The sequence below is a fragment of the Hyperolius riggenbachi genome, chromosome 3 (genome assembly GCF_040937935.1).
Source record: "Hyperolius riggenbachi isolate aHypRig1 chromosome 3, aHypRig1.pri, whole genome shotgun sequence".
Classification (NCBI taxonomy): Eukaryota; Metazoa; Chordata; class Amphibia; order Anura; family Hyperoliidae; genus Hyperolius; species Hyperolius riggenbachi.
Window position 1 is genome coordinate 35,105,130 of NC_090648.1, and position 21,535 is coordinate 35,126,664.

At 48.7% G+C, this 21,535-nt stretch overlaps 1 protein-coding gene across 4 annotated transcripts in view; it reads left to right on the plus strand.

Moving 5' to 3' along the window:
• The first annotated feature begins 1,127 nt into the window (after nucleotides 1-1,127).
• The window catches only part of KDM6B (lysine demethylase 6B), a 222,653-nt gene continuing 202,245 nt past the window's right edge, over nucleotides 1,128-21,535 (plus strand). For 3 of the 4 annotated variants that reach the window (XM_068273979.1, XM_068273985.1, XM_068273983.1), the window contains exon 1: nucleotides 1,129-2,994. The gene's annotated coding sequence lies outside the window, so the exon portion shown is untranslated. Of the gene's footprint in view, nucleotides 2,995-21,535 lie in introns of all 4 variants that reach the window. The other variant, XM_068273987.1, reaches the window with a different exon arrangement.

The following is a 21,535-nucleotide window of genomic DNA, read 5'->3' on the forward strand; positions in this document are numbered from 1 at the left end:
ACATGCAGGGCACATGCAATAGATAGGGGGCACATGCAGGAAGGGCAGACTGGCACCAGCAGGGCACATGCAATAGATAGGGGGCACATGCAGGGGAGGGCAGACTGGCACCAGCAGGGCACATGTAATAGATAGGGGGCACATGCAGGGGAGGGCAGACTGGCACCAGCAGGGCACATGCAATAGATAGGGGGCACATGCAGGGGAGGGCAGACTGGCACCAGCAGGACACATGCAATAGAAGGGGGGCACATGCAGGGGAGGGCAGACTGGCACCAGCAGGGCACATGCAATAGATAGGGGGCACATGCAGGGGAGGGCAGACTGGCACCAGCTGGGCACATGTAATAGATAGGGGCACATGCAGGGGAGGGCAGACTGGCACATGCAGGGCACATGCAATAGATAGGCAGCACATGCAGGGGAGGGCAGACTGGCACCAGCTGGGCACATGTAATAGATAGGGGGCACATGCAGGAAGGGCAGACTGGCACCAGCTGGGCACATGTAATAGATAGGGGGCACATGCAGGAAGGGCAGACTGGCACCAGCTGGGCACATGTAATAGATAGGGGGCACATGCAGGGGAGGGCAGACTGGCACCAGCAGGGCACATGCAATAGATAGGGGGCACATGCAGGGGAGGGCAGACTGGCACCAGCAGGGCACATGCAATAGATAGGGGGCACTGACAGGGGAGGGCAGACTGGCACCAGCAGGGCACATGCAATAGATATGGGGCACATGCAGACAGGGAGGGCAGACTGGCACCAGCTGGGCACATGCAATAGATAGGGGGCACATGCAGGGAGGGCAGACTGGCACCAGCAGGGCACATGCAATAGATAGGGGGCACATGCAGGGGAGTACAGACTGGCACCAGCAGGGCATACACAGTACACAGAGTTGTGCAGTAGAATGCAGGGATTCATGTAATTGGAGTGACAATGCCATAGAGAGAAGGAGGCATGTCAGCAGCATACAGGCCACACATTGCTGGAGGGAGAGAGAGGGGGAATGACAAGGAGGAGGGTCGCAGGAAGGAGGAGGCCATAGGCTGCTGAGAGGAGGAGGAGGCCATAGGCTGCTGAGGGGAGGAGGAGGGGATGGAGGAGGAGGAGGACCAGAGGTGGGGAATGACGTCAGGCACACTACGCACTTCAAATAAAGCAGCGAAATTTCCAGAGGAATCCTGCTCTCCAAAAGCCCCCCATACTCCCACTCCATCTCCCCCTCTCTGCATGCACTGCACCAGCCTGCCCCTCTCCTCACCCCCTGCTGGACACCCCTCAGCCTGCTGCAGGACCTGCCCCAACCTGTGCTGCACCTTCCCCTCTGCCCCTCATCCCCAACTCTTCCACAAACTTACTCTCCCTTTGTCATTCCCCTTCCCGCTGCTTCGCATTCCTCATCCCTTCCTGATCCAGCTGAGCCATCCGTCCCAGGAATGCCCCCGGCTTCCCCCCACCACCCTGCTGTGCCTGCAGGATCTGCTCCAATCTGCCCCCTTCCTCTTGTGATGTCACATTCCATGCCCACCTACCCCAGCCTGGAGCCCTCAGATCCATTGCATTTCCCCTTACCATTCCATATGTCATGCTGCACCGACCACACCCCCTCCATACCTTCATCTCTCTCCATCTACCTAAAATGCTCGCTTCTCCTGTCACAGCCAGGTCAGTGTCCTCCAACCCCCACCCACCCCTTCTCCCCCATTCTCCCAGCCCCTTCTCCAGGCCCACCTGCTCTCCTACCATCCACCAGACCCCACTTTTCCCAAATCCACCTCGACTCCCCCCTTCTCCCAAGACTACCTCCACTGTCCCCTTCTCCCAAGACTACCTCCACTGTCCCCTTCTCTCAAGTCCACCACCACTGCCCCCCTCCTCCCAAGTACATCTCCACGGCCCTTCTCTCAAGTCCACCTCCACTGCCCCCTTCTGCCAAGTCCACTTCCTCCCTTCCCTCAAGTCCACCTCCACTGCCCCCTTTTCCCAAGTCCATCTCTACTGCCCCCTTCTCTCAAGTCCACCTCCACTTCCTCCCTTCCCTCAAGTCCACCTCCACTGCCCCCTTCTGCCAAGTCCACTTCCTCCCTTCCCTCAAGTCCACCTCCACTGCCCCCTTTTCCCAAGTCCATCTCCACTGCCCCCTTCTCTCAAGTCCACCTCCACTGCCCCCTTCTGCCAAGTCCACTTCCTCCCTTCCCTCAAGTCCACCTCCACTGCCCCCTTTTCCCAAGTCCATCTCCACTGCCCCCTTCTCTCAAGTCCACCTCCACTTCCTCCCTTCCCTCAAGTCCATCTCCACTGCCCCCTTCTCCCAAGTCCACCTCCACTGCCCCCTTCTCTCAAGTACACCTCCACTTCCTCCCTTCACTCAAGTCCACTTCCTCTCTTCCCTTCTCCCAAACCTTCTTCCTGCCTTCCCTTCTCCCAAGCAACCTTCTCATTTCCAATCCCTCAACAGAACACCCTTCTCTCCATCAAGCACATCTGCTCTACCTTCTTCCACCAAGCACAACTTCTCCCACCCCCTCCTACCTACTTTGTCTCTTGCCCTTTTTGCAAATCTGCCTTCTCCTTCTCTTTTCTCAAATGCATCACTTCTTTTCCCTTCCACCTAATGTCCCTTTCCTCCTTCCACCAAAACTTACTTACTGTTCTATCTAACAAACCTCTTCATCCTTTGGCCAAACTTGCGGCTTCTCTTCCCTTCTGCAAACGTTCCCAAATCTCCACCCCTTTCTTCCCTTCCACGAAAGTCACTTCATCCTCCCCTTCCACCATTCTGCCTTCTGCTTTCCCTTCCTCCAAGTCTCTCTCCCGTTTCTCCTTTTGCCAAACCTGCCTCCTTCCCTTTCTTTCCACCTTACTGCCGCCACTCTGTTCCCTATTTGCTATTACTCCCGCTTATATTTTCACGCACACATATACATAAATCACGCCTACCTGAAGATGCCACGCAGGACGCGGAGGATGGGCAGACACACAGGTGTGTAGGCCCGGGGATTGGGATCCGGGTAGAGACTGTAGAGATACAGCACCGCAAATGCTCTGCGGAGAATTTCACGCTATAGTACGGTATTCAAGGCTGTAGTTACAGGTTAGGCCACCTAGGCAGATGCCTAAGGAGCACAATTCTGGGAGGGCCTACAAACCTCTTTTATACTCTGCTTTAATTCTGATTTCAGGATATGGTCTGAAAAAGGAAATGCTGTAACTACAACTTTGTATACGGGACTGTGTAAAGATTGTGTATGCATTATATTCCGTACGTATTATTGTGATACAATGATTGTTTGATGTCTCACGTATGCCATCTATGAATACGATTAGTGGTCGGTGTCTCATGTATGCCGTCTGTGAATACAACTAGTGGTCATAATGTGATCCTGTGCTGTTGCCTTAAGGGACAGTTATAAAAATACCATATGTGATGGCAAGAGCCTAATCTTACCTATATAAGGCAATATTTTGCACAGTGTACATTGAAGTGGTGATATAAGTCTTTAAAGTGCAAGTTGACCTTAAAACATGGCTTTCTGTGAACTGGGACATGGTTTGCACCCCTTTTGAACTTTTGACGCTGCCCTGTAACTTTAACGAGCAGAGGCTCCGCCCACTGCTAGCCCTACTTTACTAATGAAGGCCATGCGTTAAACAGAAACTCCTGATTTTCATCACAACAGTACATTCTACATATATTCCTATGGGCTGTCCACTAGGGCAGTGTTTCTCAACATTTTATTGGTATGTACCCCTTATAAAACCCTGTACTCACCAAGTACCGCCTAGCATAGTAAACATTATCACAAGTACCCCTTGACAAATATATATTTAATCGTAGGACATAATTGGCTCTAAACAATTTCCAAAAGATTACTATTGCTTTTAATTAGCTAAAACACTAATTTGGTGTTGTTTAAATAATATTTATCATTTTCTAAAACTCTAAATTTGTTATTCTTGGTTAAGTATATCAAGCCCGAGTACCACCTGGAACCATCAGAAGTACCCCCTGGGGTGCGCGTACCGCATGTTGAGAACCTAGGCACTAGGGGACCGCTGATTATCCTATCTACGCAGCTATCTCCAGAATGAGTTAAAGAGAAAGGGCACTTTGAATTAAGTATGGTACACATACAGACAATACCCCTCCAGTACCCACTTCTCCCTGACTGCATCCACCGACTTTGGGAGCTCAGTGACTACTAGGGTCAATAGTTGAAGCAAATATTTTTCAAATGAATGCCGTTTTGAAATGGACCAATCATATGCAGGAACTGCTGTATTTAGATTGGTCTGTTTTCAAGCTGTATAAATCTGCATCAGCTCAACCTCATTGACCCCATCCTTGGTCAGTATATGGTTGTTACATGCAGCGCACTTCCCCCTACAGCTGCTTGGGGGTGCTGTTGAGTGAATAGAAGAGACAGGATGCAATTCCATTAGCTTTTCTCCAGGGCATAAGTGAAAAAGTGCTGAAGAAAAAAGAAGTCATAAAATATCAAGATTCAGTTAAATTAGGACAACTTTTGAATGTGGTGGTGGGGGGTTACCTACTGGGTGTTGAAAAGGTGTGCTTTATCAGGCTGTATTAGTGTCCTCGTTTGTGATCTACAGCTGCCTGCTCACTACCACTTGGTTTGAAGCACTCCCTCGTGAGCTTGTAGGGTTGAGAGCAAATGCTGGCTTAACTGAAACCCCGCCTCCCTGCTGACTGATAACCTACAGTGTTGCCAACCTTTCATGTTATTTTTTACTGACAAATACCTAAAAATTTACTGACAAGATTGTTTTTACTGTCAAAATATAAAAATGGCCGTGGTCACGCAACAGAATGTGGGCGTGGTCATGGGTGGGGCCAAATACACATGATTTTAGTAGTGCTGTAAAAGGTCTGCCGGGGAAGTTTGAGCTCTGCCATAGTGAAAAATTATGTCTGGCACCTAAATAGGGTTTTTGCTTCCCATAGTAGTGTAGCGGCTGGATAGTGTACTGGTTAAGGGCCGTGGCCGACCAGGGTTCAAATCCTGGCTAGGGTTAGTATCTATTCAGTAAGGAGTTCTTAGGCAAGACTTCCTAACACTGCAGGGCCCCTTGAGCATGTCCTACTGGCTGCAGCACTTAAAGAGAGTCTGAAGCGAGAATAAATCTCGCTTCAGACCTCCTAAATAGCAGGGGCATTTGTGCCCCTGCTAAACCGCCGCTATCCCGCGGCTGCACGAGGGTCCCTGTCCCCCCAAATCCCCTCCGTAATGCGGGGGAGCGCTTCCGCATTGGGGCAGGGCTAACCGCCGCAGCCCTGCCCCACGCGCGTCTGTCAGCGCGTATCTCCGCCTCTCCCCCGCCCCTCTCAGTCTTCCTTCACTGAGAAGGGCAGGGGAGAGGCGGCGATGCACCGCTGATAGACGCGACTGGAGGCAGGGCTGCAGCCGTTAGCCCTGCCTCCAGGAGCGACCAAATGCACGACCAAGTCGTGCTGGGGTGGGTTTGTGGGTGAAGGGACCCCCTTTGTGCGGCGCGATAGCGGCGGCTAACTTTGAGCTCTGAAGCGAGATTTATTCTCGCTTCAGAGTCTCTTTAAGTGCTTTGAATCCAACAGGAAAAAATACAAATGTTAGGGTTAGAATTAGTATATAAAACATGTCTTATAAATCCATCTCAGTGTTCAGAAGGCCACAAAAATCATTCAGAAAAATGGTAGGGTATCAGATAGGACCTGTCGGAAATAATCAATTTGATTGTCAATCTGATGGAAAATTGCTTTTGTGTGTACTAAGCATAAGGCCCTCCAGATCTTTTTTTATTAGACTGAGGTTTTACAATTGCACCCTCTACTCCCTGTAAACCAGAAGTCCCTCTTCTTCAGACACATGGGTTCTCTGGTAATGTATGAGAAATGTAATCTGCCATCTATTCATCCTACTTTGAGTGTCACACGGTCACACCTGTTTGGAAAGCCCAGCAGCTAATTCTGAGGAGGACAGGAATCAGACTGTACTGCAGAGGAGAGCACATCTGGCCCACACAACACATATTCTGGCAAACCTTTTCCTTCTATGCATGTTGATATTCACTGACTACTAATACAATTTGCCTTGCGGAGTTTGGGGTGTGGCTTGTTTAAAGTGTACCTGAAGGGAAAAAAGTGCCCCAAATCAATACTTACCTTCGGTAGAGGGAAACCTCTGTAAAACCCTGAGACTTTCCCCATCCCCCTTGCCTCCACCAATCCAGCGCTGGGACCTCCCAAATCTAAAGGGCTTGTTGAAGATTGTGCGTGGCCACGCCCCTGCCTGTGGACGAGCACAGCTGTACTGTGCAGGCACATGATGGCCCTTATGTAGCAGCACGGAGCCGATCAGGCTTGGCTTTTTCCACCAAGCCCATGTGACTCTTTATTACTGCGCTGACGCAAGGCGTCCTACACAGCGTGGCCACGCTCATTCATGGACAGGAGCACAACCGTTTTGTTCCACAGGGCCCCAGCGCTGTCTCATCGGCAGTCTCAAGGAGGACGTGGGGAGACTCTGGAGGAGATTTCCCTCTATCGAAGTTAAGTATAGACTAACCAGCAAGCTCATGGTGACCCAGAACTCATTGGAGTGTGTAAGGGGCTACAGTGGTCCTAAAAGCCCCCTTACTAAAATACTAAGGAAAACAAGAGTTTGCTTTCTTAAAACAGAAAGAATTCACTCCAATGAGTTCTGGGTCACCATGAGCTTGCTGGTTAGTCTGTCCCTCTCGGACTTACAAGCCCTACTGCATAGAGCCAAATTAATCCATGCCATGCACTGATGAGGATCAAACAATCCGAAACAGTCTGTATGCATGTTGGATTATTATGGCTCTGTGCAAATAACAAGCTGACACATCATTGCATTCCAGCGGTCCTGGAGGTGTGTTTAGCTTCTAAGGGTAACAATGGTTAATTTGCATATATTCAGCAGTGATGCATTGTGGGAGACATCTCAAGCTCACTCCAACCGAAGTTAAGTATCTGACTCTTGTTTTTTTTTAAATTACAGGTTTACTTTATAGAGACCCTGTGACAAAATTAATAACCCCTAGTGGAAACTTACCGCAGGAGGGGGGAAGCCTCTGGTCCTAATGAGACTTTCCCCCTCTTCTTCACCCTCCGGGATCCAGCGCTGGCAGCCCCCGAAAATAAATATTGCAGAGCTGTAGCACCTGCCATATTTACCTTCCCGCCTCCAGTGCAGGTGCAGTAGCGGCTTACCGATGGGCTCCGGCAGAAATAGTGAGCCTGGACAGGTCTGCTCTACGGTCGCCCATGCAGTAGGGTGGACCTGATCAGGTTCGGCTATTTCCGCCTGAGCCCATTGGAAAGCCAATACTGCGCCTGTGCTAGAGCTGGGAAGGGAAATATTTACATGGCTGCAGTTTGGGGGCCACCAGCGCTGGATCCTAGAGGGTGAAGAGGATGGGCAAAGCCTCATTAAGATCCAGAGGCTTTCCCCTCCTGAGGTAAGTATCCCCCAGGGGGTGTTTTTTCTTTACAGATTCTCTTTAAGGTGACTTGCTATGCATTGGTATGATTAGGCCTCACAACCTGATTGGCAAGTTACATGAAGGCATTATGAAAGCATTGTGGCAGGATTGTATAATGGTGTATGTTATGTATTACGCCAGGATACTATATAACAGACCTACACCATCATGTAATATTCAGAGACTGTTATGTCGCGCTGAGGAAATATGAAACTGTAACATATCGTTATCTTGGTGTACAGCGGATCTGTTTTCATGATGTTTCGAGGCTTTATGTGCCCCGAGGGGCTGTGACATGGAAATGTGGGTCTTGTGTGAGGTTTCTGTCTGTATAATAATCTGAATACCTTCTGATGACCAATCTGCTTCTGTCTTTCCTGTTGGCGTGATTGGTTAGATCGGGGGTCCTCAAACTTTTAAAAGAAAGGCCATGTTCACCGTTAATCAGATAAACGGAGGACTGGAATGATGTGAAATAGAGAAAATTAAAATCTGTGTTGCTGATTACGTCTCCTCCTACCTAATAAATGTAACATGTGAAATAAACCCCATTCCATGTAATGTCTTGTCATGTTTTCCAGATTTTTATGGTTTACTTGTTCTACTGCTTTCTATTGCTAGATATTAGACAAGAATTGTACTAACTATATAATCCAGTAAAGAGCTCTGGGAACTTTGATTGTGCAGTGCTGCTGCTCCTGATCGAGGTTCCCATTTGTCATTTGGGTCATTGCTGCTGTAGTTGTCATTTGGGGGCTCATGGTTTCTGAATTTGTCATTTGGGGGCTCATGGTTGCTGCATTTGTCAGTTGGGGGCTCATGGTTGCTGCATTTGTCAGTTGGGGGCTCATGGTTGCTGCATTTGTCAGTTGGGGGCTCATGGTTGCTGCATTTGTCAGTTGGGGGCTCATGGTTGCTGCATTTGTCAATTGGGGGCTCATAATTGCACATGGTTTCTGCATTTGTCAATTGGGGGCTCATGGTTGCAGCATTTGTCATTTGGGGGCACATGGTTTCTGCATTTGTTTTAAAAGAACAGGCAAATGTTTGTGATTTCATGAGGGTAGCCATCTTTTTGGTTGAAAGGAGGTGACAGGGAGCATGAGACAACTTCCAACTGTCCTGTGTCCTGATCACCCCTCCTAGTTGCTAGGCATCGTGAATAACAACATGTGAAATCACATCATGCTTTGCACAGCATCAGGGGAAAAATGCCGGGGCAGTTTTCTTTGATGGGGCGGAGCTTAGCTTCTGTGCAGCTAAAAATAAGGCTTATGTAAGAAAAACAAAGTTCTGATGCTGTGAAACTGTTAAAGAAACACCAAGCCTTTTCATTGCTGCTGAGTAGATTTTTAGTCTGGAGGTTCACTTTAACTAAAGAAAAGTAGAAAATAAAATCTGCTGATAGTAAAAAAATTAATAAATAAAGAAAATTAAAAAGATATAAATGTATTAACACAATGACAATACTGTACATTGGGACGCATGCAGGAGCAGATTTCTGCCAGCAGAGGGCAGCAGCTTCCACCAGTTCTGCTCATACATTCCCGTCTATTGTGGAGAGACAAAGAGCTGCAGTAGCTGCAGGGTTAGAACAATAATCTGGTAACATAAGCAGAGACTCAGACAAGCAATGCCAGCCATACACTGTGCAACTAGCACTGGAACCCTGCAAACGCTTGATATCTCCCCGGTTACAAATAGACTGGCTAATAGCAATTGAGTTATTGTCGTGCAGCGCTTGACGTGGGACAGATTTTATCAAGAATCTGTCATTTAAAGGACACCTGAAGTGAGAGGGATATGGAGGCTGGCATATTTATTTCCTGTTTAAGCAATACCAGTTACCTGGCAGTCCTGCTGATCTCTTTGGCATCATTAGTGTCTGAATCATACACCTGAAACATGCAGGAAGCACGGTGGAGTAGTGGGCAGCACATTGGCGATGTACACCTGGTGTTTCGAATCCCGGCCAGGTCTACATCTGCAAGGAGTTTGTATGTTCTCCATGCGTCTGCGTGGGTTTCTTCCGGCCACTCCGGTTTCCTTCCACATCCCAAAAACATACAGATAATTTAATTGGCTTCCCCCTAAATTGGCGCTAGGCTACAATACATACACTACACGATACATACATAGACATAGGACTATGGTAGGGATTAGATTGTGAGCTCCTCCGAGGGACAGTTAGTGACAAGACAATATACTCTGTACAGCGCTGCGTAATATGTCAGTGCTATAAAAATAAATACATGCATGCAGCTAATCCAGTCTGACTTCAGTCACAAACATGCAGCACGGTGGCATAATTATTATTAATATTTATATAGCGCTGACATCTTCTGCAGCGCTGTACAGAGTATATTGTCTTATCACTTATCACTGAAAATCTGAACTTACCTGGTGCTTTCTCCAGCCCACCGTAGGTCAGGAGGTCCCCCGGCGCCCATCTGGCTCTTCTCCCAGGGCCTGGTCAGAAATGGCTCTCCGGCGACACTGGGCCCGAGTGTCGGGCTCCTCTTCCTGAAAGCTGACGTCAGTCTTCACCACGCCGGCTGCATCACGGCGGCCGGCGTGGCAGTACGGCGCATATGCGGTTTAATTGCGCATACGCCTAACTGTCACGCCGGCCGCCGTGATAACGCAAGGCGGCCTGCGTGGTGAAGACTGACGTCAGCTTTCAGGAAGAGGAGCCCGACACTCGGGCCCAGTGTCGCCGGAGAGCCATTTCTGACCAGGCCCTGGGAGAAGAGCCAGATGGGCGCCGGGGGACCTCCTGACCTACGGTGGGCTGGAGAAAGCACCAGGTAAGTTCAGATTTTGATTTTAATTAGAGCTCGGAGTCCCTTTAACTGTCCCTCAGAGGGGTTCACAATCTAATCTCTACCATAGTCATATGTCTATGTATGTATCGTATAGTAGTGTATGTATGTAGTCTAGGGCCAATTTAGGGGGAAGAAAATGATCTTATCTGTATGCTTTTTGGGAGGAAACCAGAGTGCCCGGAGGAAATCCACGTGGAGAACATACAAACTCTATGCAGATAGTGTCTTGGGTGGGATTTGAACCGAGGACCCAGTGCTGCAAGGCGAGAGCGCTAACCACTATGCCACCGTACAGCTCTCTCACTTTGCGGTGATGGGTCCCCGGATCATATCCTAGCCAGGACACTATCTGCACGGAGTTTGTATGTTCTCCCCGTGTCTGCGTGGGTTTCCCCCGGGTACTTCAGTTTTCACCCACATCCCAAAAACATACAGATAGGTTAATTGGCTTCCCCCTAAAAAATTGGCCCTAGACTATGATACATGCACTACACGATACATACATAGGTATATGACTATGGCAGGGATTAGATTGCGAGCCCCTCTAAGGGACAGTTAGGGCATGTTCACACAAAGGGCGTTTTTTGCTTTTTTTTTTGTTTTAAGGGAACCAGAGGCCCCAGAAAGAAGATTGTATACATACTTGGGGCTTCCTCCAGCCCCATACGCACGGATCGCTCCCACGCCGCCATCCTCCGCTTCCTGTATCCGGCGGTACCGGGTCCCGTAGTTTCGGCCAGTCGGCGGCAACACGCGGACAATTGTCCACATCACAGGGGCTCCCGGCATACACTTACGTGTGAGGCTGCATACTGCGCAGCCGCACGCGTAAGGGTATGGAGGGAGCCCCTGCTCATGCGGACATTTGGCCACGTCCGCTGGAAGTGACGGGACGCGGTACCGGCGATCCAGGAAGCAGAGGATGGCGGCGTGGGAGCGATCCAGGCTTATGGGGCTGGAAGAAGCCCCAGGTATATATAAAATCTTTTTTTCTTTTTACGATTCCGGCGTCTCTGGTTCCCTTTAAGTGCCAGCGATTTTTCAAAATCACCCAAAAAGCTCTTGTGCAATTGTGCAATGATTCCCTATGCGGGTCGATTCCGATCTGCTCAGCAAAGCGCTGCCTGTACCATTTTCGGGACGATTTGCCTCAATGGAAGGTATAGGGAAATCGCAAAACGCTTGAAAAAGCACTTTGTATAGTGATTTCCCCAGCGATTTTTTTTTAAAGAAAACCTGTAACTTTAAAAACCTCCCCTGGGGGGTACTCTCCTCGGGTGGGAGAAGCCTCCGGATCCTATTGAGGCTTCCCTCGTCCTCCTCGGTCCCACGGCGGCGGCAAAGAAGATCCGGGAGCGGTGGCGATGTAAATATTTACCCCCTCAGTAACAACTTTTTTCGTTACTGGTTCTCTTTAATAATAAATACATAGGGCTTGAATCACTGAGACAAATAGCACGCCTTATCAAAGTTAACATGCCTGATCAGAGTAGCATAGCGAGCACTACAAACCCGCAGGGGCTCAGGGCGGGACGAGTGGAGCTCTCGTCATTGCCAATTAGCAGGCATAAGTTCATAGTACTCGTTATGCTACTCTGATAAGGAGTGTTACTTTGATAAGGCGTGCTATCTCTGATAAGGCATGCTATTTGTCTTAGTCAATCAAGCCCTATGTATTTATTCTTTTCCGGGTCAAAGAGTTCACTTCCTGACTTGCGCCAGGAAGTGAAAAAACAAATCGCTCTGCAAAAGGGCTTTTCAAAGCGCTTTACAAAAAATCGCAACGTGCAGGTAAGCGACGGGAGGCGCTAAAAATAACCGGGTGCAAAACGCTGGCATCAACATGTGAACAAGGTATCAGTGACAAGACAATATACTCTGTACAGCGCTGTGGAAGATGTGGGCGCTATATAAATAATAATCATAATCTTCATTCTTGTTCAGGGTCTATGGCTACGAGTATTAGAGGCAGAGGATCAGCAGGACAGCCAGGCAATGTGCATTGTGTAAAAGGAAGTAGCTATGTCTCCATATCCCTCTGGTTTAGACTACCGGCAGCGCTATCTTTGTCCAGACTGACGCGGTACAAGGTTATGCAGCAGACAATCTCCCATCTCTCTTCCCTACAATCGATCGGTAACAGTTACCCCCTTTCATTGAGATCTTCCACAGAGGCTGAGTTTCCATTGATTTTGGTTTGATGTGAGGGATTTATTGAACGTCTGATGGATTGAACATCTCGCGTAGCGCTGGGCGTACAGCAGGGGGTGTAGGACTCATTCATCTCTTCCTGACAGACCGGCCTTCAGATATCTGCCAGGTTATGTTTCCGCTATTTATAAGCACCGGCCGCATCTCGCTTCCTCCAGGATTCTGTCTATTAGTGCCAGCCGGCGCTGACTTATTATCTGTCCGCTGGAAATAGCGCTGGCAGACGGTAACGGCCAAAGGAGCACCGCAGAGGGCAGGATGAGGCATTATGGGAAATGCCAGCACTGTATATATCAGGGCTGTGGAGTCGGAGTCGAGGAGTCGGAGCAGTTTTGGGTACCTGGAGTCAGAGACTTATATTTCATAAACTGTGAAGTCGGAGTTGGAGTCGTATGATTTTTGTACCGCCTCCACAGTCCTGGTATAAATACTGAATCATTTTTTATTCCACTGGAGCAGGCGCCACCAATGTTACATTGCCTGCTCCAGTGGAATCTTCTATGTGACAGTTCCGGTGGTGTGGAACGCTGCAAGCTTGGGCATGCCGCCTTCTCCTTTTATGGGTGCTGTTCCAACTCTTTTCAAGTGTTTTCTGAATCATTTTTTATTACTATTAAACTTTTTATTTATAAACAGTGCTGCTCGGATATCCCCCAGCCACGGATTCGGCTATTCGGCCGTGATTTAAAAAAAATCCGGAAACGACGTGATTGATTTTCCGGGTTTGAGACGGCCTCGCGAATTCGACTCGGATTTTTTCAGTGAATCAGGCAATCACGGCAAATCATGGCCGTGATCACGGAATAGCGTTTAAGCTGTTCTTAAAGCCCCCATACATGCTACAATCCCCCAAATGTAACTTAATAATCACTCACTGGCTAGCTAAATACAAGTATACAGTCAGAGCAGTAGTAGATAGAATCAGTGCGCCTGCCAGGGCCTGCACTGCACTAAGCACAGCAGCACCAGCAATCAATCACTACACCCTCTCACTGAACTACACTCACTACAACTAACATTAGTAATCACTCACTGGCTAGCTAAATACAAGTATACAGTCAGAGCAGTAGTAGATAGAATCAGTGAGCCTGCCAGTGCCTGCACTGCACTAAGCACAGCAGCGCCAGCAATCAATCACTACACCCTCTCACTGAACTACACTGACTACAACTAACTTTAGTAATCACTCACTGGCTATCTAGCTGAATACAAGTATATAGTACAGTATAAGATCACTGTTAGGAGAAAAAACGCTATGTTAGTGACAAAAAACTCCCTTGCCTTGGCAACAAATGGCCTGGAGATGATCCTCTCAGTGCCACAGTCTAGCAAGGATGGAGCTTTTTATCATGGCCGCTGCTTTATATACAGGAGGGGACTATGATTGGTTGCTAGGGCCTGGCTGGGGGGGCTCTGATTGGCCCAGAGACGTCATTTCCATCTAATCACGGATTTTTTTTCCGCGATCACGAGCGTGATCATGGCCAAATATTTGTAATCACGGCTGCCTGGTGACCCAATTCCGTGATCGAGAATCAATTACGGAGCAGAATACTGAAGCCGAATATTGGAAAAATGCTTGAGAATCATGGCTATTCCGTGATCACGGAAATTATCCGAGCACCACTGTTTATAAAGCTCTAACATATTACGCAGCACTGCACAATAGATAGGGGAGACCTTACAGTATTAAACAATGTCACATGACGACATTATAGCATTCAGTATGTTGGCAATAATAATTCATTTGTACACAAAATAGTGATGTAACAACGTAGGGAAAAATCTAGAAGACAAGTCACTGAGTCCATAATGTGGTGGAGAAGAACACATCAGGAGGAGTACAGCCAAATAGGCTTACAATCTAAGGGGTGAGGGAGAGGGGCACATTAGGGGTGGGGGTGTCCAAGGGAGAGGGTTGGAGCTGTGAAGATAGCAGGTAAGCAATGGTGAACTGGTGATGGGTCTTTAAAGGGAACCTTAACTGAGAGGGATATGGAGGTTTCCTTTTAATTAACCACCTTAGCGGTATGGATGAGCTCAGCTCGTCCATTACTGCCGCGGTGGATATCTCAGCCACTGGTGGGTCTTTTTTTACAATTTTTTTAAAAAAAAACACGCAGCTAGCACTTTGCTAGCTGCGTGTTTAATTTGATCGCCGCCAATCCGCCGCTACGGGCCGTGAAAGAGGGCCCCAGACCCCTTGCGCAGCCTGGCCAATAACCGCCAGGCTGCGCTATGGGGTGGATCGGAACTCCCCCTGACGTCAATGACATCATTCAGATCATCGACATGGCGACGAGGGAAGCCCTAATAGGAAATCCCGTTCAGAGCAGGATTTTCTCTTGGGTATGATCGCCGGCCGCGATCGGAGGGGTGGGCGGGATGGCGCAGGGATGGGGAATCATGTAGCTAGCGCTTGGCTAGCTATATGATTAAAAAAATTGTACTGTTAGTGGGCACCATTAGACAGTGTTATTCTCATAGGGTGACTTAGCCCTGTGAGTGAGTATAGCGATACTATTTCTCCATTCTTACCAGGGGCTCAGGCTGTTCCCTCGTGTCTCTCCCCTCTTTCCAGTTTCCGCTATGAGATTGCACTTCTAGGTGTGCCTATTTAAAAGACGGATCACCCATTTAAGATCGTCCTAATTATGAACTGGCCTTTTTGTACGGTGGTGTTCATTGCTTTGGCCGCCTGCTGTAATTACCCCAAAGTAACGATCTGCAGCACCATTCACTTCAACTGAGTCTCAGATTATAAGTGGTGAATGGCCACGCCTTCAGGGTGGTGACTGTTTCTGGGGGCGTGGCAATTGTTATTGGACGATCTATATCACCACTGATCACCTCTTTATGAGTACGGCAAAAGTGGTCATCTTCCAATTCCATACACTGCGCTTGAAGACTTTTCTAACGCATTGTGCCCCGGAGACTCATGGGAAGGGGAGGAGCCTGTACATTTCCCGATCGGCTAGGGCAGAAGATGAAGGAGAAAAGGCCTTTTTAGATATCCCACAGTTTTATTTGATATTTAAATGAACTTTTTAAGTTTTCACTGTTTCATTGTCTCTTGATGATTGCGCCCCACCCGGCTACTTTTTTATGCCACCCGGTGAGAAAATAATTTTGGGGAGAACACTGTGCCAGGAAATTGTTTTATGGCTGCAACTTTTTTTTTATCAGTAAGGGTTACTCTATAGTCTGACCCGGTCCTGACCCAAGCAGAAACTGTAACTTACATACCTGATTTTTCATTCTTTCAGGCAGAGAAAGGAAAAAAAAAGGAACACTAGCCTAGTTATCTGTGTGCTTGGTACTGTACATACCCATGTCTGTCTCATCATGTCACCTCAGTTGTCCTTTAAGAACATAGTGTCAGGTGAGGTTGTTTTTGTCCGTCAATAGCCGTCAGCGGTAAATGTTTTTAAACGCTCCCTAAACCGTCTGAGGTCTGTGTAGCCAGTTCCCTGACCAGTTCTACTGGAATCAGACTGATGGATCGCAGTGTGTAATGACAGCTCTGCAGACAAAAGAATGATGGGCTCAGCCTGTCAGACATACCGGAATCCGACCTATGGATCAATGTGTGATTGACAGCTCTGCAGACAAAAGAATGATGGGCACTGCCTGTCAGACATACATTACCATGGTAATCACAAATCGGAGAGTGTACAATAATCTTACTGAAAGCATCATTCAGACTCTTGCCACATCGACCGCCATTCGCCACCGCAGAGCGCACTACAACGCCCCACACCAGCTTATGTAACACGAATGGGGGTTAAATATGATCCAATACACCATGCAGGCCAAAACACAAGTAACCCAATATCACATGCAAGCAACCCACCGAACCAAACCCGGCCAGGGGATGGGCATGTTTCCCATTCCGGAAACGCTACTTGCGGCACTTTTTTTTAAAGGATTAACAGGATGCTAAGAAAGTGCCGCAGCTAAACGTCCAAGTGAACCGTCCCCAGCGGTACCAACAAATCCTCCAATTTAATGCTTGTAGGAACAGAGGCGTCAACAAAGGATAAAGTATGCTAAAAAAAAAGTTCAAAAAGGGACTTAGTACGTACCTCCCCAAAAGTAGCCTTGATTCTGCTGATTTTAGTCAATAATTTACTTTATTAAAATACTCCACAATGCAATGCGTTTCGCGGGTGCAATCCTGCTTCATCAGGCAAATAACGGAGTAGTAATGCATTGCAGAGGTGCAATCCTGCTTCGTCGGTAAAATAATGGAGTAGCAAAGCATTTTGCGGCGCAATCCTGCTTTGTTAGGTGAATAACAGAATGTAAGGCTTGTTGGTATAACTCTTGGAGTCAGCGTGAATGCCAAGGCTAAGTCTCGCTCTTCACCTAGCTGTCCCTGCCTGGCACACCACTAGCTGGCCCTAATTAGGACTTAAGCGAGCAAGGCATATCAGCTGGCGTAGACAACAAATACACCACCAAGAGCCACTACTAAGGCTAGCACACAGTTCAACAGTTCAGCAGTATCACACAGGTATTACCCAGATTCAGAGGAATGCAGCAATCAGCGTCGAGTGTCAGTAGTAGCAGGGATGACAGGCAAGTTGCCAGGTAATAGACAACCCAGATAGCATACAAGAGGTATCCAATAACAGGCAATGGTCGGTCCAGGCAGCAGGCAGAGAATATTCAGTAAACAGGCAAGGATCGGTCCAGGCAGCAGACAAGGAATATCCAGGAAGCAAGCAAGGGTTAATTACAGCAGACAGGAATAGTGAAATACAAGCCAAGGTCAATATCCAGCAATCGGTAATCACAGAGTGCACACCCAGCAGCTAGCCACAGCTATGCTTATCACGGGCCATGACTGGGAGCACTCTGCACATTTAAATATCACTCATCATCCAATCAGTGGCGGCCACCTTCCGCACAACCAATCACACAGCAAAACCCTATCAAGCTTTAGGTCAGCTGACCCCGCTCTAGTCAGCTGACTTCTGTTTACCTTTGTGGAGGGCGTACTGAGAACGCGCCCTCTGCCTATTAGCATGTGCGGCCTGTGAGTCACCGGCAGCGGGGAACAAGCGCTGAAACCCGGAAGTGACAGAATCCGCCTGGGTCTCGGCAGCGCTCACAGGTAGATTCCTTATACAGAATAGCTAGAATCTGTCCATAGCAAGCTAAGCGCCTCTGTGAAATCCTACAATTGTTTCTTAGTTTATTGGCAGTGAAACCTCAGGAAAACCGAGCGCTAAAGTGCTGGTGAGCATGAAGGCGCCAATGCATTGGACAATGGGGACATTATACACCCTCCCTCCGGAGGGGTAGTCTATTAGGTCTGGGCCTTTACCACCCTTACAACCATCTAGAACCTTTTTGTACCAAGAGAGCGACCACACCCAGTTCATCTGGACACACGAGTGGCATCGGCTTTGTGCATATCCACCTGCCTACAGTGGTTGGCTGCACCTCGTGCAACCTACCCTTTTCATCCATTGTTGTGACATACTGCACCATTGGCGCTCCCAGTGTCTGTGTGCGTTTTGTCTTCCCTCCAGGGTGTGCTTAGATCACCATACCTATTCATACAGTAGTCGATGGTCACCAGATTGACTTGCCTGAGCATTTTCACACTAACAAAGAGGCGTTGCACACATTCAGACAGGAACTCACAGCAGCCAAACATTCATACTTCTCCTCATTAGGGCTGGTTCAGACGGACGTTTCGGCGGCGTCACGTTCGGGGGCGTTGCAGCGGCTGCACGGTCAGGCTTTCAGTAGCCTTCACGTCGCAATGTGTTGCGGTTGCGTTTTTTAATTCCCCTAGGGGGACATTAGCCGTCGCGGTTGGCCGCCCCCTGGAAGCCACATGTCGCTTCCAGGGGCAGCTCGAACGCTCGCAAAAATCGGGACCCGAACGCCGCGATTGTGCAAACGCGCGCAAAAGCTCGGTGTAAACTCTCCTATTCACTTGAATGGGAGCGTTTACCGTGAAGTTCCGAACGCTTGCGGTAAACGCTCCGCAAGCGTCCGTCTGAACCAGCCCTTAATATCCTCACACTCCCACAAACCTAAACTACTCTTTGCTACATTCAACTGCCAGTCTGCCACTGCCAGTAACCGATCACTCTGTGATCTGTCCTCTGCCTGCCAGTCTCAGCTCACTTATCTCTGTGATCTGTTCTTTGCCTGCCAGTCTCGGCCCACTTATCTCTGTGATCTGTTCTCTGCCTGCCAGTCTCAGCTCACTTATCTCTGTGATCTGTTCTCTGCCTGCCAGTCTCGGCTCGCTTATCTCTGTGATCTGTTCTTTGCCTGCCAGTCTCAGCTCGCTTATCTCTGTGATCTGTTCTTTGCCTGCCAGTCTCAGCTCACTTATCTCTGTGATCTGTTATCTGCCTGCCAGTCTCGGCTCACTTATCTCTGTGATCTGTTCTCTGCCTGCCAGTCTCAGCTCACTTATCTCTGTGATCTGTTCTCTGCCTGCCAGTCTCAGCTCACTTATCTCTGGGATCTGTTCTCTGCCTGCCAGTCTCAGCTCACTTATCTCTGTGATCTGTTCTCTGCCTGCCAGTCTCAGCTCACTTATCTCTGTGATCTGTTCTCTGCCAGTCTCAGCTCACATATCTCTGTGATCTGTTCTCTGCCTGCCAGTCTCAGCTCACTTATCTCTGTGATCTGTTCTCTGCCAATCTCAGCTCACTTATCTCTGTGATCTGTTCTCTGCCTGCCAGTCTCAGCTCACTTATCTCTGTGATCTGTCCTCTGCCTGCCAGTCTCGGCTTGCTTATCTCTGTGATCTGTTCTTTGCCTGCCAGTCTCAGCTCGCTTATCTCTGTGATCTGTTCTCCTCCTGCCAGTCTCAGCTCACTTATCTCTGTGATCTGTTCTCTGCCTGCCCGCCTCAGCTCACTTATCTCTGTGATCTGTTCTCTGCCTGCCAGTTTTAGCTCACTTATCTCTGTGATCTGTCCTCTGCCTGCCAGTCTCAGCTCACATATCTCTGTGATCTTTTCTCTGCCTGCCAGTTTTAGCTCACTTATCTCTGTGATCTGTCCTCTGCCTGCCAGTTTTAGCTCACTTATCTCTGTGATCTGTTCTCTGCCTGCCAGTCTCGGCTCACTTATCTCTGTGATCTGTTCTATTCCTGCCAGTCTCAGCTCACTTATCTCTGTGATCAGTTCTCTGCCTGCCAGTCTCAGCTCACTTATCTCTGTGATCTGTTCTCTGCCTGCCAGTCTCAGCTCACTTATCTCTGTGATCAGTTCTCTGCCTGCCAGTCTCAGCTCACTTATCTCTGTGATCTGTTCTCTGCCTGCCAGTCTCAGCTCACTTATCTCTGTGATCTGTTCTCTGCCTGCCAGTCTCAGCTCACTTATCTCTGTGATCAGTTCTCTGCCTGCCAGTCTCAGCTCACTTATGTCTGTGATCAGTTCTCTGCCTGCCAGTCTCAGCTCACTTATCTCTGTGATCAGTTCTCTGCCTGCCAGTCTCAGCTCACTTATCTCTGTGATCTGTTCTCTGCCTGCCAGTCTCAGCTCACTTATCTCTGTGATCAGTTCTCTGCCTGCCAGTCTCAGCTCACTTATCTCTGTGATCAGTTCTCTGCCTGCCAGTCTCAGCTCACTTATCTCTGTGATCTGTTCTCTGCCTGCCAGTCTCAGCTCACTTATCTCTGTGATCAGTTCTCTGCCTGCCAGTCTCAGCTCACTTATCTCTGTGATCTGTTCTCTGCCTGCCAGTCTCAGCTCACTTATCTCTGTGATCTGTTCTCTGCCTGCCAGTCTCAGCTCACTTATCTCTGTGAAACGTTTCTCTGCCAGTCTCAGCTCACTTATCTCTGTGATCTGTTCTCTGCCTGCCAGTCTCAGCTCACTTATCTCTGTGATCTGTTCTCTGCCTGCCAATCTCAGCTCACTTATCTCTGTGATCTGTTCTCTGCCTGCCAGTCTCAGCTCACTTATCTCTGTGATCTGTTCTCTGCCTGCCAGTCTCAGCTCACTTATCTCTGTGAAACGTTTCTCTGCCAGTCTCAGCTCACTTATCTTTGTGATCTGTTCTCTGCCTGCCAGTCTCAGCTCACTTATCTCTGTGATCTGTTCTCTGCCTGCCAGTCTCAGCTCACTTATCTCTGTGATCTGTTCTCTGCCTGCCAGTCTCAGCTCACTTATCTCTGTGATCTGTCCTCTGCCTGCCAGTCTCAGCTCACTTATCTCTGTGATCTGTTCTCTGCCTGCCAGTCTCAGCTCACTTATCTCTGTGATCTGTTCTCTGCCTGCCAGTCTCAGCTCACTTATCTCTGTGATCTGTTCTCCTCCTGCCAGTCTCAGCTCACTTATCTCTGTGATCTGTTCTATTCCTGCCAGTCTCAGCTCACTTATCTCTGTGATCTGTTCTCTGCCTGCCAGTCTCAGCTCACTTATCTCTGTGATCTGTTCTCTGCCTGCCAGTCTCAGCTCGCTTATCTCTGTGATCTGTTCTCTGCCTGCCAGTCTCAGCTCGCTTATCTCTGTGATCTGTTCTCTGCCTGCCAGTCTCAGCTCACTTATCTCTGTGATCTGTTCTCTGCCAGTCTCAGCTCACTTATCTCTGTGATCTGTTCTCTGCCTGCCAGTCTCAGCTCACTTATCTCTGTGATCTGTTCTCTGCCTGCCAGTCTCAGCTCACTTATCTCTGTGATCTGTTCTCTGCCTGCCAGTCTCAGCTCACTTATCTCTGTGATCTGTTCTCCTCCTGCCAGTCTCAGCTCACTTATCTCTGTGATCTGTTCTATTCCTGCCAGTCTCAGCTCACTTATGTCTGTGATCTGTTCTCTGCCAGTCTCAGCTCACTTATCTCTGTGATCTGTTCTCTGCCTGCCAGTCTCAGCTCACTTATCTCTGTGATCTGTTCTCTGCCTGCCAGTCTCAGCTCACTTATCTCTGTGATCTGTTCTCTGCCTGCCAGTCTCAGCTCACTTATCTCTGTGATCTGTTCTCCTCCTGCCAGTCTCAGCTCACT